This window comes from Cavia porcellus, unplaced genomic scaffold (genome assembly GCF_034190915.1).
Source record: "Cavia porcellus strain 051 isolate PalLab524CR breed Dunkin Hartley unplaced genomic scaffold, mCavPor4.1 scaffold_24, whole genome shotgun sequence".
NCBI classification, from domain to species: Eukaryota; Metazoa; Chordata; class Mammalia; order Rodentia; family Caviidae; genus Cavia; species Cavia porcellus.
In genome coordinates, this window is record NW_026947507.1 from 55,472,289 (window position 1) to 55,489,197 (window position 16,909).

The following is a 16,909-nucleotide window of genomic DNA, read 5'->3' on the forward strand; positions in this document are numbered from 1 at the left end:
TTGTGTACTTTTGACTTAACTTTGAGGAACTGAAAAGCCATTAGATAATAATAATGATCAAAGTCTTCTTTTTCTTTTCATATAAATCAAAGAAATTTTTCCTTTTCAACTTTAGTATCTTCATTTTCATTAACTTCCACACATTAATGTGCCCCAATTAGGTCCTTGGATTTTATTTTTAATGTCATGGCATACAGAGAGATGAAGTGTGCCAACATCATGATTATCTTGGCGAGGCTGCTAAATCAATAATTTAAATTGTTATCATGTAGAATACACTTTACTTTATGACTAAGAGTCATAAAAGCTTTTAGGATGTTCTGCGTTTGCAGCTGCCCTAACGCGTCCTCTGCTTCCCGACTACAGTCAGGGCGATCTGTGGCCCTCATCTGATTCCTTATTTCTATGCAGATGAAATTCCTGTCTGAGCATTTAATTTTGTCTCAGTCTGCTTCAAATACTAGTTTATATAACAATGCTCCAAGAAAGCATTTTATCATAGGTTCAGAGTAAAATTGTGATTTTCCAAGTCGGGATGAAGAAGGATTTATCATCCAGATACAAAACAAAAATGTCTCAGGGTATGAAGGGGAGCAGAGAGGAGCTCGTGGTTTAAACTGGGATTTTAAGGGCAATCCTAGAAAACAAAAGTACCTTGTGAGTAGGCCTGGCTGTGATAGTGATCTGTGATGTGCTCCAGGCAGGAGTTGTCTTTTCAGTCCCTACTTATCAGGAGCTGTAAATAAGAGGGAGAGATAAGCCTTGTGTGTGCCCAAGTTTCATTTTTCTCAATCAAGTGATACTTTAGGGCAGAATCAAACACACTAACTGCTCTGCAGCAGAGGCACACATCCTCATCTTGCTTTTCTGTCTTTCTGGAGCCTTTTTTCATCTTGAGCAAGTGCCCAGGGATGGTGACATGTCTTCCTAAGTCAGAAGACAAGTTTTAATAAGAAAAGCCCATGGAAAGCCCAGGCCACGGGAGAGGCTCAGTTTCCTCCAATGCTGGCTGCTGGATTTTCAAGGGACTCAGCTGTGAATCTAGTCAATACATTAAGAATAACAACACCGATTCACATAGAAGAAATCCTGCTTTGATTTTTACAGAATTCTCTAGGACGCTCTAAAGCTTCCGTTCATGTCGTCCTTAGTTTCCCTTTATAGGAAAAGGAGTCCTAGTACAGGGTCACCCGTTATAGCAGTAGCAGAATAATACAAGATTGTTCCAGTCTCACTGGACACAAGTCTTGATGCCTAGTGGGTTGGAAGACGCTTTGTTCAGGTAGTGTTGGCGTGAAAGGTGGTCTGAACCCCACACAGAGCAAAAGGAAATTCTGAACTGAGTTCAATTAGGGAAGAAAGAGACCTCTTTGTTCCCTGGCAAGGGAACCAGTGGGAGCTGTATTGACAAAGCAGGAAGTGTGACCCGCAAGCCACTTGTTCTCAGTGTGGCTTCCAAACTGCCATCACCCAGGACACTGCTGGTGGAATTGACTGACAGTTGCCTCGGTCACCGTGAAGCAGGCAGTGCTGATGTGGCTTGATGCTGTCCTGCCCGGCGGGTGATGCCGGGGTCTGATGCCATAGGCGCCAGCGCTACCTCTAATCCGGCAGCAGATTGGGTTTAGCACGTCTAATGCAGTCAATCCTTCCACTTTCTCCCTTATTGTTTATATATATTTCTTTACTTTTGGGGGGCTTTATTTGTATAAATCATCAGAAACGTTTTGAAAATACTCTAGAGTAATGTTGCCGCTACTGAAGTTCCTGATTTGGGGCAATTCTCATTTTATTTTGCTTACAATGATGCCCCATTATAAGGAATTCTGTAAGGAAGCCAGGTGTGGCGGCTGGAGTAAAGGGAACCCGGGAGGTGGCCTGGAAGACGGAGAAGCCAGGCAGAGGGCTTTTGCTCCATGTGAGAGCAGACACGATTAGCTCGGACCACAGCAGACAGGAGCTCATGAGAGCATAGAGAAGGGCGGATCCTGCCATTTTAAAGGCAGATTGGTGGGTTTGTTGGCAGATACGGGCTGTGATCCAAAAGCATCACCACGCCTGACTGCAGTGCTTTTGTTCAGGTCAGATGATGAGAGCAGCTCTGGCTGAGATGCAGAAGAATGTGAGGAGCAGTGGGCTGGGGTGCTGGGAGTTCAGCTGAGAAATATGGTACATTTGGGTGCTTCTTAGCTATGCCAACACGTGTGTCAAGTAGTAATGAAACTATAGATCCAGGGCTCCAGGTAGAGGTATCTAATGGCACTGTAAGTGTACACTATAATTAGCTTGTAGGTGGTATTTAAAACACAGGGCTAAGTGAGACCACCCAGGGAGGGAATATTGCAAGAAGTGAAAGATTGGGCTGGAGGCGGGACCAGCAAAGGAGGTCACTGCCCTCTGGCCAGCCCAGTGAAGCAGTGAGAGGACTGCAGCCTGACCATCGGTGTCAGTGGGGTGGTCTTTGGAGAATGCCGCTGGGTGGGCTCCAGGGAGGTTGGGAAGGGGCGTGCATGGTCCACAGCCCAGGAGTGTGGTGTGAGGAGAGAGGGTACTGAGGGCTGCAGCTGACAGGGAGATAGGGTCGAGCATCTTAGTTTGCTTAGTTAGTTTTCTTGAGATGATAAAAACAATGTTTGTTTTGTGGACAAGAAAAATGTATCTGAAAAGAAATAATTATGTTTCTGGGGAAAGGGCAGACTTTTCCAGAGGGATGGTGTTCCTCTGGTGAAGGGAGGTGACAGGTGCGGAAGGTGGGAGGCTGGCTTTAGACAGGGCTGCGCGTGGTGCTGCTGCTCAGACTGGAGTCTGAGGAGTAGACCACACTGGGAGAGAGAGGCGTTGGGAGTTTGGGAAGCTGGGATTTGGGAGTAGGTCCATTCCTCTACTCGAAGCCCTTGAGGGTTATGAGTGTGAGGACCGAGAAGCCAGCCCTGCATCTGTCGTCCTCTCCTCCCATGTGGGTTGGATGGCGCCCAAGTTGTTGCTGAGCTAGATTCCACCCCACTGGAGATGAACCCCGCCCAGGGAGCCCTTAGGAGACCACAGAACAGCTGCACATGAAGAAACGGGGACTCTAAACTGGAGAAGGAGATGGGGAAGGGAGTGGTGGAAGGTTGTGTGATGGATTTACCACACGTCACAGGGGATTTTAAAAAGGTACCAGGAGTTGCAGCTGTAAATGGATCTAGAAATGAAAACTTTGGGCAGAGTGGGGAGCTTGGATTGGAGGCTTTCAGGACGAGTGCAGACACTGAAAGGCCAGGTGCGGAGCAAAAAGAGAGTGAGGCTATCGTGTGGTCACCTTTGCTCATTTTCCTGGGGTTGTTTGTGTCACAAATCCCAACATGATGTGTCAGCCACCTTGCCTTAAGCAGTTGTTAGTATAATTTTAACCAGATGGTAAATACTAATTTCAGGTAGCACAACAGTTGGAAATAGTCACTTCCATCCTAGGGCCATTTGGGGAATTGACAGGAAAACGAATTTCCAAATAATCTCATGCTCCTGTTGTTCTATCAACTGCCTGCTCTCTGAAAGTAAATGAGATGTCAAAGGTGTTTGCGCAAGGTGCCTGACACTGCTGAGTTCTACTGTTCTGCGTGGATTTAAGTAGTATGAATTCTAAGTGCGGCTCCCAAGCTCTCTTCTGGAACCAAGAATGAGGCAGAGCCCTTTGCTCTCTGATGCACTTGACTGCTCCAAATCAAAGGTTTTATGTTTTTACTTTTAGAAATCTGTGTCTAAATGATCAGGATTTTTTTTTCTTTTTTCTTTTTTTTCTTTAAAGAAAAGGAAACAAAAGAATACATGGAGATTTAAAAAAAGGGTAGAAATAATACAAACTTACAGAAAAACAAACGGTAAGAAATTGCTGGTTGATAAGTTACACATTGTCATCTTAGAAATAGCTGTTCATGTTATAGAATTAAAGTATTTAGAATGACATTCATAAAGTGACACTACAAACCCTTCTGCTCTATGATCGAACAAAAGCTCAGTAATATGGTTATCAGTCCTACACATTTGTTTTACATCTCAAAGAGGGTAAGATTAAACATATCAAAACAGAACAAAGCAGTTAAAAAAACAATTTAAAGAAATACAGATTTCGAAGCAAGCCCACTGGAGATCTTCATTGTCTATCTAACTGTCTCTAGTTTCTTACAAATAGTTGTCCCCATCTTCACCCACTTTATATACTTATTGCATATTATAGAACTAATCAAATCATTGGAGGCTTTTTAGGTCCTCAAGTTCCAAATTAGGGAAGACAATAGTAACTACCATCGCATCTCTCATTCTCTTTGTGATAGCTGTCCCCATCTCTACATATGCTGAAATTGAACTCAAGAAACTAGTCCAATGTCATTCTAATCAGCGAACAATAGATTGCTAGAATTTCTATCATAATGCTACAAAATTAGCCTCGGGTTTCTTAGTGTCTCTTTCTCAGAGTATCTGTTCATTACATCTTGCATTATATAATCTGTTCCCATAAATAATTAAAAAAAAACCCATGTGTGAATTTCTACATATATATCTATCCTCTCTGTATTATAGGGAATACCAAGTCATAGCAAGACAGCAAAACAATTTCCTAGAAAAACATGCAATGGATACAACATATAAGACCACAATATAGATGATCTTCTGTAGTTACTATGTTTTCTCTTGTTATTTTCAATAGATTTGACCACAACACTGGCTTATTATAGTTAAATATAGTATCACCTATTTTTATAAAAGCTTAACTTTGACAGCATTGTAGGATTGGAGAGCTGTTTCTAATTAATACCAGTATGGATATCCTTTACATCTTGTCATCCTCAGAGTAGTTGCCTCTACTTAGAGGGTTGATACTAACAAGCATACCAATTTCAAATAAAATCAGCCAAGGCCAACCCATAGTTTTATGATTCAGATTCAATTAAGATCAGTCATAGTAAGACAATGTAAGTATTGCAGGATTTCAGTTTAAGTTAATAGGAAAGTAAGGATAGTTACCATGGTATAACCTGCTATTTTTGGGTCAAGATGTCTGTGCCCTCAAATCTGACATGAGTGGACAGACCAGTATAAATTAAATTCAAACTAAATATGTCAATAAGACTACTATGTCTTTTAAATCCTTATACACCATTAACAATGATCTCTGCCTTTTTCTTGTTTTAATAGAGTTTCAGAGCTGTCTATACTAAAGACTTAGCTTACCGTCTGCCTCATGTCTGCTACTCCACTTTTCTGCTATAATTTGTCCACCTTATTCCCTCATTCCACTGTCTGCCCCGTTCACTGAGGCCTCTCTGCCACTGTTGCTGGAATCCTGGTATCTCTTCCTCTCTTTCTCTGTAATGTCCTTCAGCACTCTCTGTAGGGTTGGATTGGTAGCCATGAACTCCCACAGTTCCTCCTTGTCTTGAAAGTATCTTATTTCTTCATTAATTTTGAGAGAGAGTTTTGACGGGTATATGAGCTTCGGTTGCATATTATTTTCTTTCAGGACTTGGAATATTTCTCCCCACTCCCTTCTTGACTTAAGAGTTTGTGTTGATAAGTCTGCTGTTATTTTGATAGTTTTCCTGTTGTAGGTAATCTGCATCTTTTTTCTGGCTGTTTTTAATATTCTGTTCTTTTGGTGGATTTCTGGAATCTTGATTATTATATGTCTAGGCGTAGATCTGTTTTGGTTGTAGGTAGCTGGTGTTCTGTATGCCTCTTTTATCTGGATATCATTTCTTTTTGCTATACATGGGAAATTTTGCTTTAATATATCTGTGAATATTTTTTGTATTTCATTTTTCGTTGCTCCTGCTTCCTCACTCACATTCTTTATTCTTAAGTTATGTATCTTTTTGTCATCTTCTAGTTTTTGAATTGCTTCTTTCCGGTTCCTTGTTATTTTTAAGAGGCTTTTTCTTTCACAATCATATGCCATAAATCTCTCTTCAAGTTTCAGAAGGCTGTCTTTAGTTTCTGTCAAGGCATTTTGCCAGTGTTCAATGGAGTTTTTAGTTTCCTGGTATTCTCTTTGGATCTGTTTCATGCATTCTAAGTTATGTTTAAATTCTTCCTCAGAAGTTTGTCTTTCTTTTCTGATTTCCTCAGTTCTTCCATCTGTGTTCTCTTGGGTGGGGCTTGTCATTTCTTTAATTAATCTCTTTATATCTTGCCTCACTTGAATCAGGAGTACAGCTTTAAATTCTTCTATGAGATCATGAAGGTACTTTTTAATTTCAGCTGATGCTGTGTCGAGCAATGGATGGTTACTGTGCTTGTTCTCGTCAGTGTTTACTTCTCCTGGGCTTATTTTCTCATGTTGGGTAGCTGGAGATTTTTTTTTATTTTTATCTCTTGTCATGTTTTTGGTTTCTTTCAGACTGTCCTGGAGTTCTCTGGCCCTCTCCGAATTGCTTAGGGCCTTTCAGAAGTGTGCTGACTTGAGTTTTTGCTGTCCTCCCCAATTTGCTGTTATCTGGGGTAGGCTGGGATGCAGGGGTGGTACAGGCTAGTCTCCAGCCTCTGCGCCAGTCAATCCGTAAATTAGGCTGTACTTTCTGGATGTCACTGAGTTGTGACTATTTTGTATCTGCTTATTGGGCCACAAGCAGAGGCTTGGTTTAGCCCCAGTAGCTCCTGCCGGTTCTCTTTGTACCAGAAGCAGCTGACTAATGTCACTATGGCACAGGGTTCTGCCCAAATCCCAGCTGTTCTCTTCCAAACCTCTCTGTGACAGGAGCACCAGAACAGCAGATCTGCCCAAATCCAAGATGTCTCCCACTAGTTCTCTGTATGACGCTGAAGCCAACACGTACTCAGGCTCTGCCCAATTTCAAGATGCCTTCCACCAGCCCTCCCTACAGGGGGACTCAGTGATGCCACCGAGCTGTAGGTTCTGTCCAACTCTAAGATGGCTGCCACCAGACTCTGTGTTATTGATGTCCCCGTGGTGGTGAGCACTGTCCAGTTCCAAGATGTTATCTGGCCAACCCCAGCAGCCGCGGGGTCCCCAGTACTCACCAGGGTCCACGCTGCCCACCTTTCCCACGCTCCCGGCACAGCGCGGAACAGTCAGAAATTCGCGCAGCGTGCACTCCCGGCACAGTGTGGAACGGTCAGAAATCTGCTCAGCGTTTGGCTTTGGAGCTCCAGAGCCTTTCATGATCTCCTCTGGTACAGCAGGGCAGTCCTGGCTGCTTCTTGGGGTCTCAGGTCTCAGTTTCCAGCAGTCACCAAAAGCCAACACAGCTTTTTCTGTTGGATCCACGGGTCAGTTTGTTGATTTAAAGGTGCGGGATTTGCAGCCTCCTGTTATCAGCCTTCATAGTCTCAGCACGACTTTAAATCCTCCATCTGCACTGTCTTGGTTAATAAGAATCGTTATCCATTTGTCTGGCCCTTTCCATGTTGTCATATTCTAGCTTCTAATATGATTTCTCCGGAGAGACTCTCTGCCTGATCCCCTAGCAAGCCGCCATTTTCTCTCCCTCTAAATGATCAGGATTTGATGCTGTGGTTCTCATCACTGTATCACCATAAGAATGATGCCAACAATAGAGAAGAAATGTGATTAAGTAAAACTTTAAATATAATACTTTAAATACAGTTGATAGTTTCATTTAGTGGTTATTCATATAAGGTTGTAAAATATTCATTTTCACGCTTTGACAAAAAAATGCATGAGGTTGATTCTTGCTTATGACTTGGAGTTAGAATGATGTCCTGTGTTCTCCAGAGAGTTGAGTTTATAGTATGACTATCAAAGTACGGTACACAAGCTACTTTCCTGAGAGAGACATTTGTGAATGGATTCATGCTGCAGAAGCATTTAGAAGAAACTGCAAATTAAATTTCATGCCTGTATTTCTTTCAACTGTGCAAAAAATTGATTATCTTAGAATCCAATAAACAACCATAATAATTCAAATATGAGGATTCTTCATTTAGGTATGCAGTAGCACCTGGATCATATATTTGTAATTTCTTGGTTTGTTTCTTCCATGCTGGGAATCCAGCACAGTGACACGAATGCCCAGGCATCTCTACCCCAGAGTTACACCCTCAGCCCAAGGTCATAGAATTTTTCTCAATCAAAGAAGTCACACATGAAAATCAGTGGTTGCACTCTTGCAAATCTCTTGTTTCTACCAGGGAAAATTCATCCAACTCATTATTCCTTTCTGCTAAACCTGGCCTCTACCTCAGGTTCTGTCTCAAGAAGTCATTCTACATGGCCAGTGCCAGCAGATAATGACTAATGTACAAGAAGGAAATTACTTTTCATTCAGGCTCTTGAATTACATATTCGAAAGAATTAGTGTGCCGTCCTCAAATGCCTGTATGACCTCCTTCTAGCCAAAGATTAATATGAGTATTAAAAGTCTGGGTTTAACAAGCATATGCTTGAGTTAGACCAGAATTATGGCCATTTCTTCAGCATCAACTATGGGAAGTGCATAGAATATGACGCATTAATAAAATGCATAAAGCATCTTTCCGTAGGGTTTCATGGTGTTTTTAAAGTATAATGTGGGGTTGATATTTGGATAAACATTAAAGAATTACAGCACATTTTAAAATTGTGATAATATCTATGAAGAAGCCTAAGATGTTGCAAAAAATAAAGCGGAGAGCTAGTTTATGGAGGTGGAATAGAGAAGATCTTGCTGGAGAAGAGCTTTACACCTGAGAAGGGGAGAGAATTCAAATGACAACCTTGGCACGGTGACCTTGTGCCCCTGTGCATGCAGCTGGGTACATGTCCATGGACGAGGAGGTTGACTCACCAGAGCCTCAGAATGAGCACTCGTGGCCTGTTTTATGGACAGAAGGGAGGCCAGTGTCAGCAGAAACTCCATGTAAAGCAAAAACCTGTGCAAGACATCGATGGCCCGTTTATGGAGCAACCTGAGGAACACTGGCTGTGCACCACTGCTGGAGACTGCAGATGATGGTCCACTGAGCTCATATTCCTTAGGCACCATAGTGGGGAGGCTGAGCGCAGTCCTCTGGGTGGTCAGAGGTGAGCATGCAGAGGTGACTTAGCTGGAAATCAGTGCTGTAAGTGACAAGTTGCGTTCTACAAAGTTTAACTGAAAAGAAGGCTCTACAGGATGATTTTCTGGGTTCCCTGGGCTGAGACTCTCATTAGGAATGTGATGGAATCCAGTTGGAGCTCTGTGTGGATCCCATGAATAGTTCTTTCTTGGCATCTCTCTACTTCTGCAATGTTTTCTTTTTCATAGGAAATGCTCTGAGATCATATTATACTTGGAAAGCGTGTGGTTGCATTTGAAATGCAAAATCATATATTTCAAAATGATGTGGTTCCACAAGAGTAGAGTTTATACTTGGGAAATTCATATGAAAGTAAAACAATAAAAGTATATTTATTTGAGTAAGTCCTATAAAATCCCCAAATCAATAGCTTGCCAGTAGTAACAACTTGCTTGATGTTTATATTTGCTCAAATGTAGCAGCAGAAGTTAGAAGAGATTCGGGGTGTTATGCACGCTGTGTGCTGAAGGTGTACCCCCCAAGGGGCTTCATGGAGAGAAATGGCATCAAAAGAAGCCACACACAGGCCTCAGGCATGGGCCTTCCAGTTTCCTGGTGTCTTAGTGAGGAGGAGAGATGCCAGGAAGTTTGCTCTGGTTTACAAGGCCATGGTGATTTGGCCGTCTCTAAAAGCTGGCAGAGAACCCTTGCCACATCCTGAATTTGCTGTCGCCTTGGTGATGGCCTGGCCCACAAACTGTGATAAAATAAATGTGTGCCCTTTAAGTCAGCCCATCTGTGCTATTGTTTATGCCAGCCCCAACAGATTAATGCAAAGTTGTTTTTGAAAACTCAAGTATATGAGTCTACAGCCTATATTACATTTACATTAAATAGACTTCTATGTTTTCCAAACACAGGCAGTTCTTGACAGATACAGTAAACTGTCACAGTTACTCTAACAAGTTAGCAACCTCAATAAAAATCTCTAAGTTCATTTTCTGTCTTGATCATGATGGGCCCAAACTTATTAGTATAAAGAAATAGTATGAAGAGTTAGAAGTCTTTTGGTTATGCATGGCCCTTTCTTATTTTTTAATACCTAACTCTAATTGACTTACAAAAAGGTGTATCTATAGAGAGATCCCCAATTGACAAGAAATCTTGCAAATAAAAGTAAAATTAGAGGGAGGAGCAAAGATGGCGGATAGATAACAACTGGCTACAGAGGTGCCCTGAGATAGTCAACTTAGAATTCAACATAATACAGAGCGAGGAGCCCCAAACAGGGAGATGAATTCTCTCATCCCAAGAAAAAATTAAGGTGAGAAGAACCAACCAAACATACAGTCCTAGTGCTATAACTGGAACAGCTAAAGGTTCAGTGTTCCCACTGCAGCGGGTGACTTGCTGACCATCTGAGGTCCTGCTGCTTCAACTCACTGGAGGCACAGTTACATTGAGTTTGGGGGTCGGTGAGCCAAATGGAGGGCTGAGTTGGCAGGGTGCCTACATCGACCTGTGGTGAGTGACAGGAGTGGAGCCATTCCACAGAAAGCGGGGCTCCAACAGACGACATTCTGGGACTGGTCAGGACTGGCAAGTACAAGGGGCAGCAGTGACTTCAGTCTGTTGTTCCCTTTCTGAACAGGATTGGTGGAGTGAGGTAGGTCTGGGTCATGTGACCTGGCTGAGACCCAATAGGTTATCCAAAATCAAGATGCCCTACAGCAGTGGCACACACTAACAACACTAACCCAGTGAAGCCTCAGAAGTTTGACTGACCTAGAGGGGAGGCAGTGAAAAGTAATACAGTGCAGGCCACAGCAGCTTGACTGATCCGGAGGGGAGGGGCCAGCATACACTGTCCCTGTCTGCAACTCACTAGCACAGGGCATTGGGAAGGGTCACCTAGCCAGCATGCTTCAGAAGAATTGTAACCAATAAAGAAAGAAACTTGGACCTCCTGGAAGAGGCAAAAAAAGATGGAAAGAGGAAGCAACAACAAAAAGGTCCCAACCCTGACAACATTGACCCAGGACAGGTAAATACAAAGGAGAATGAGGACAGAAAACATGCAATATCAGAAACGGCGCCAGTGGACATAAAGAAATATATTCGGGACCTCATAGACGAGTTCAAAAGTGAAATATTTAGCCAAGTAAAGGAAGATATAAGAAGATTAATAAATGAGGTTCTAAGCACCCCTCTGACAAGCAGACACAGACAGAAGAAGAGAGGAACTCGAACAAAGGAGAGAACCATTTGATGAAGAATATTAAAAAAATATAGAATACATGAAGCAGATTCAAAGAGACTACCAGGAAAATAAAAACTCTATGGAAAGATGGCAGATCAGCTTGAAAGAAGCTAAGGATAGATTATCCAAAGTGGAGGACAATTTTGCAATGTGGGAGTATGAAAGGGGAAACTTTTTAAAAATAACAAGGAAATAAGCAGTAACAATACAAAGGCTAGAAGTGACAAAAGGATCTATAACTTGAGAATAAAGAATGTAAATGAAGAAGCAGGGGTACAAACAAAGGAACTACAAAGGTTATTCACAGAAATAATTAAGGAAAACTTCCCAAACATAGGAAAAGGAAATGATATTCTGATATATGAGGCATATAGAACTCCAGCCACCTACAACCAAAACAGAGCTACACCCAGGGATATAATAATCAAAATCCCAGAAATTCAATATAAGAACAGAATATTAAAAGCTGTTAGAGACAAGAAACAGATAACCTATAAAGGAAGGCTCATCAGAATAATGGCAGACTTCTCGACACAAACCATCAAGTCACAAAGAGCCTGGAGCAAAATATTTCATGCCCTGAAAGAAAATAACCTCCATCCCAGATTGATGTATTTTGGTAAACTGTCTCTAGAAATTAATGGAGAAACAAGATGCTTCCAAGACAAAGAGGACCTTGGGAAATTTGCAACCACCAATCCAAGTCTACAGAGAATACTGCAGGGCATTCTAGAGAGAGAGAGAAAAGTATTAGGATTCCAGGAACAGTGGAAGAGAGGCCTCAGTGAATGGAGCAGAAAACAGAATGAAGAAGATAAGCAGACAACTGATGGCAAAAAAGAGCATGACAGAAATGAGGCAGAGAAGGTTGGTTATAATCTCTAATATAGATGGCTTTGATACACTAAATTAAAAAAATAAGAAACACATGGAGTAGATCAGGAGGCAGGGTCCACCAAGATACTATTTATAGGAAATATAATTAACATGAAAAAAGAGTACATAGACTGAAAATCAAATATGAGAAAACAATGCTCTATGTGACAGAGAATCAGAGAGTAATAGGGGCAACTAGACCAGTATTTGTGGATAGGTTGGAAAGACAGGCTTTAATAGGTAAAGGAATACAATTAGAGATCAAGTCCAGGAGAGAGAAAGTTCAGAAACACTTAGGTAAATAGCAGGTTGTCCCCTTCCCCCAATTTAAAACTAAGGGTCTTGGTCAGACCCAAAAGTACACGGTGTACCCTGGAGAAGTGAAAGGGGAGGGAAAGTCTTAAAAAAGATGGCAGAAGATATTGTTAACAGTGTATCAGGATTTAAAACCCACGTTACTCCCACCACTCTGCTTAGATAGATTTTATTCTCTTTTTTATGATAGATTTTATTCTGTCCCAGTTTGTCTACTTGCATTAGATTTCAGGGCACAGACAGCTATCCCAAAAACATCAGGATATAGCATAGTGATCATCTTTAATTTCCTATTATCTTAATTTGGAGCCCTGCATGACTTATACTCTTTTATCATGACTGATCTTAGTTAAATCTGCTTTGTTTGATTGCTGTTTGGTATCAACAGATCTTATTCAAAACTGATATGATTGATAGTATCAAGTCTGAGAGTAAAGGCAACTACACTGAAGATGACAAGGTTCTACGATACACATTCTAGTTTGATAACTGCCGGTTTTTGAAGTTCTATACTATATACAAAGTTGTGTTTTTATTAATACTGTTATGTACTGATATATTCAATTATACTATGTCTAATGATATAGCCAATTCTATTAGCGATAACAAGAGACAACACAGGAACCATGGTAGAACTCTTTGTACAACGGTCTTATATATATTTTTTTCGTTTCATGTGTTTATAGGAATATGTTTTGTTTTGTCTTGCTTTGTTTTGTTTCACCCTCTAACATAGAAAGGATAGAAAAACATGTTAAGATTCATGCATGTGTAGAATCTATAAACAGTTTATGAGAACTGATCTTATGACACATGATGAAATGAACAGATACTTTGAAGAAAAAAGGGACCCTAAAGTACCTAGTGCTGATCCTGGAGTGTCATAATGTGAAACTTAGCAGTGGTATTATTCTTTGTTCAGAGTGATATTAGCCTGCTTGGGTTTATTCAGTCTCAACATAATTGAAGATATGGATAACTGCATGTATGTTTAAGTGTATAGGATTGACAACCATATTTCTAAGTTTTTGTTGGATAGTTGAACAGAACTGGTTGCAGTCTCACTGTTTGAATCCGCACTTTATATGCTCCACTTTAGTATTTTGAATAACTATTTGTAAGAGGACAATCTGTAATCATCAACTAGTGATTTCTTACTGTTTATTTGTTCTTTGAAATTATGTATTATTTCTACCTGTTTTCTGTATTGTTTAGTATTTCTTTAAATTAAATTTATAAAAAGACACTACAGTACCCAGTGCTGATCCTGGAGTGTCATGATGTGAAATCCAGCAATACTATTATTCTTTGTTCAGAATGATTTTAACCTGCTTTAGTTTGTTTAATCTAAACATAAATGAAGATATGGGTAGCTGCATATATGTTTAAGTGTATAGGATTGACAACCATGTTACTAAGTTTTTGTTGGACAGTTGCACAGAACTGTTTGTAGTCTCGCTGTTTGAATTATCACTTTACATGTTCCACTTTTGTATCTTGAACAACTATTTGTAAAACAACAATATGTAAACATCAACTAGTGATTTCTTACTGTTTATTTTTTCTATGAACATATGTATTATTTCTACACATTTTTGTTTTATTTAGTGTTTCTTTAAATAAAATTAAAAATAAAAGTAAAATTAGAAAAACTAGAATATGTTGAGTATTTTAATCCTAAGCCAGTAGAGTCAGTAAAATATAAAAGAGGACACTACAGAAGGAAAAGGATTACTAGAGAACTTTGGCCCTGGAGAGGTGGGAGGGAGACCCCACGGGGCTGGCGTGGACCCAGGTCTCCCAGTCAATGAATGTTGCCTCTGTATATTGGGAGAAGAAAGACAACCAGTGTCCAGATCTTACTGAATTTATTTTTCAGTTCCGAGAGCTAGGGATGACATTTGCTAACTTCTTCATTACAAATGATAATTCACATTTATCTCAATCATGTTAATAACACAAACCTTTGGCACTGAAAAATGAATGTAATTACTTTGCAGGGAAAACATAAAATACATAAAACAAAATATCTGATATAAATATGACTTCAGTCTAAAACAAGTCTTGCAGCCTAGTTCCATGCTGTCCTATGCATAAAAGATAATTTCAGGGACATTTAAGACAACTAAAATTATCTTTTTACAGTAAGACACTCCTTCAAACAGCCACATGGTTGTTATCTGCACAATTTTTACAGCTAATACATTGAATATTTGCTCTTTGGGTTCCTCATTGAACATCTCAGTGAGGATTTGCTTATCACTGTTCCACTGTTAAATTTTGGACTAAATGATCTATTGGTTTTTAATAATTCTTGAATTTAAGTCACACTTGAGATAGTTCACACCTGATTTCTTTTCTCCACTACAAACTTGTGCCAAACAAGGATTTCATTAGAAACACTTTACAGTGTTCATAGTAAAGGTGACACGTGCAGGATCTAACCCTTCATTTCTATTTTTGAAAGTTTACTGAACCCCTGCAAACTGTTTACTTCTGAAATAGTGATTAAGACTTTCCCCACAATTATTACTAATGTACAACCAAATATTTACTTCTTTTATTCTTTCTAATAGGAGTCGCAGAATTTAGTTTGAGCTTAATTCCTATCATCTTCCTGGGTGATTTGCTCCTGCAGGTTTTACTATTTAATTTTCTGTTTCCTTGTGTTTGTGTTTTAATGGTGCCTAGGCTGGCACAAATGGTAGATTATCAGTCAAGTAAGTTAAGTGGTAGCCAGTGATTAGCTTATGTTAAACTATCTGAATTCTGACTGGTACAAAGGCATACTAATAACATTTATTGATGAGTAAGCTCATTTTACCAACTTATAATTGGAGCTTTGTTTAAAATATAACCACAAATTCTTAAGACATATTTTAAAGAAAAAACCCAGTGATTTGATTATATCAGCTTAAAACTAACCTGTGTACAGTCTTTTGAGCAAGAGTATCTTGCAATATGTAATAATTTATGTTACCTTGAATTATCCAGAGAGAGGATACTGGAACCTTACACATTTTCAATCTGATGAGCAGAGGTATATTTAATATTTTCTTACAGTATATGCAACAAAGGCTAATATAGCTGGTTTAGCTTCAGGTTGGGACCTCCTTTTGATTCAGTACTATGAAGTTATTTTAACAGAGTTTAGTCCTGCACTTAGCAATGCTGCTTGTCTCTGTACTTAATTCTTTTAATGGCTCCATCTTCCGGTACTTAACCAAGTGCTGGCGCTGGCTGCTTCTCTCTCCAGATGCCTATTGATTAGATGGCTTAGTTTCATGCCTACAAAGATATGCCATGAAGCTAAGGTTTGTTATTTAGATATATTGTAAAGTAAAATCATAAAACTTAAACTATCCCTTATATTTCTAGTTTAGTAAATGCAGGATATACAGTTAATGTAATAATGACTGAAGGTCAAATCCCAGCTATCATAAGTGATAGCAAAATAGTCAAATGTAGATCAAGTAGCTGAATTTCATAATTGTGTTACTAATTAATTCCTTCCGTTATAGTTCCTAATTGAATAATTACAACTTCTATCTTGAAATGTACTGACAGATAAAATATTTTTAATTTATAAGTGCATTAGAAAATTCATGAGGCCTCTACGTAAAGCAGACACAAAAATTCATTTCATGCATTTTTGTCAACATTCTGATGAAATGGTTTTTTATATGTCAGGGAATAAATGGACAGGAATTTGAACTAAGATACATGTTGTACTGTTTTTCTTTTAATCTGTAAAACACTGGTTTATGTTCAGTTAGTTATTCACAAGTTTAACAAATAAGAATCAGATTTTCTGAAGAGAGGGCATCACAAATGTCCCCCATGCCTGCCGCGGCCCCATCATCCCCTGTGCTAGAGGAGCCCCCGTGGTCACTCCCACTTCCTCTCTAGCCAGCGTGTCCAACGCTTCTATGCACAGGAATGCCGCAGGCTCCACATCCCTGGCAGATGGGCAAGTAGGATATAAAGAGGCAAAGTAGCTGCCCAGGGCCCACGAATAACAAAAACTGAAATTGGGATTAGAAGTTAGGTTAACCTGATTCCTCAAGGCATAACCTTTTCTCACTTCTGCCACTTTCCTTTAACTACAAAATAAAAAGCTCCTTTCACATTGACATTGGTGAAAGTTACATCAGCTAGGCTTCTTCATGGTGCCTCCAAACTATGGGCCTGAATGTATTTTAGGAGCTTTTCATGTGCTTTAGCTCACGAGTCACTCATGTCTTTGTAAATCTGAGCACCACAATCACTTTTTCCATTTGGATTCCCATTTCCTCTCTAAACTGAGAACATTTGAACTGATGAACAACAATATACTAGTTAGGACATTTTAGTGTTGTAGTCAGGGGTTGTATGGAGAACAATTAAAAACAGGACATGGAGTTTATAATATTGTTTTATGATGGTCACCCAGAGTTAACACAAGAAAATGCAGGAAATCTATCC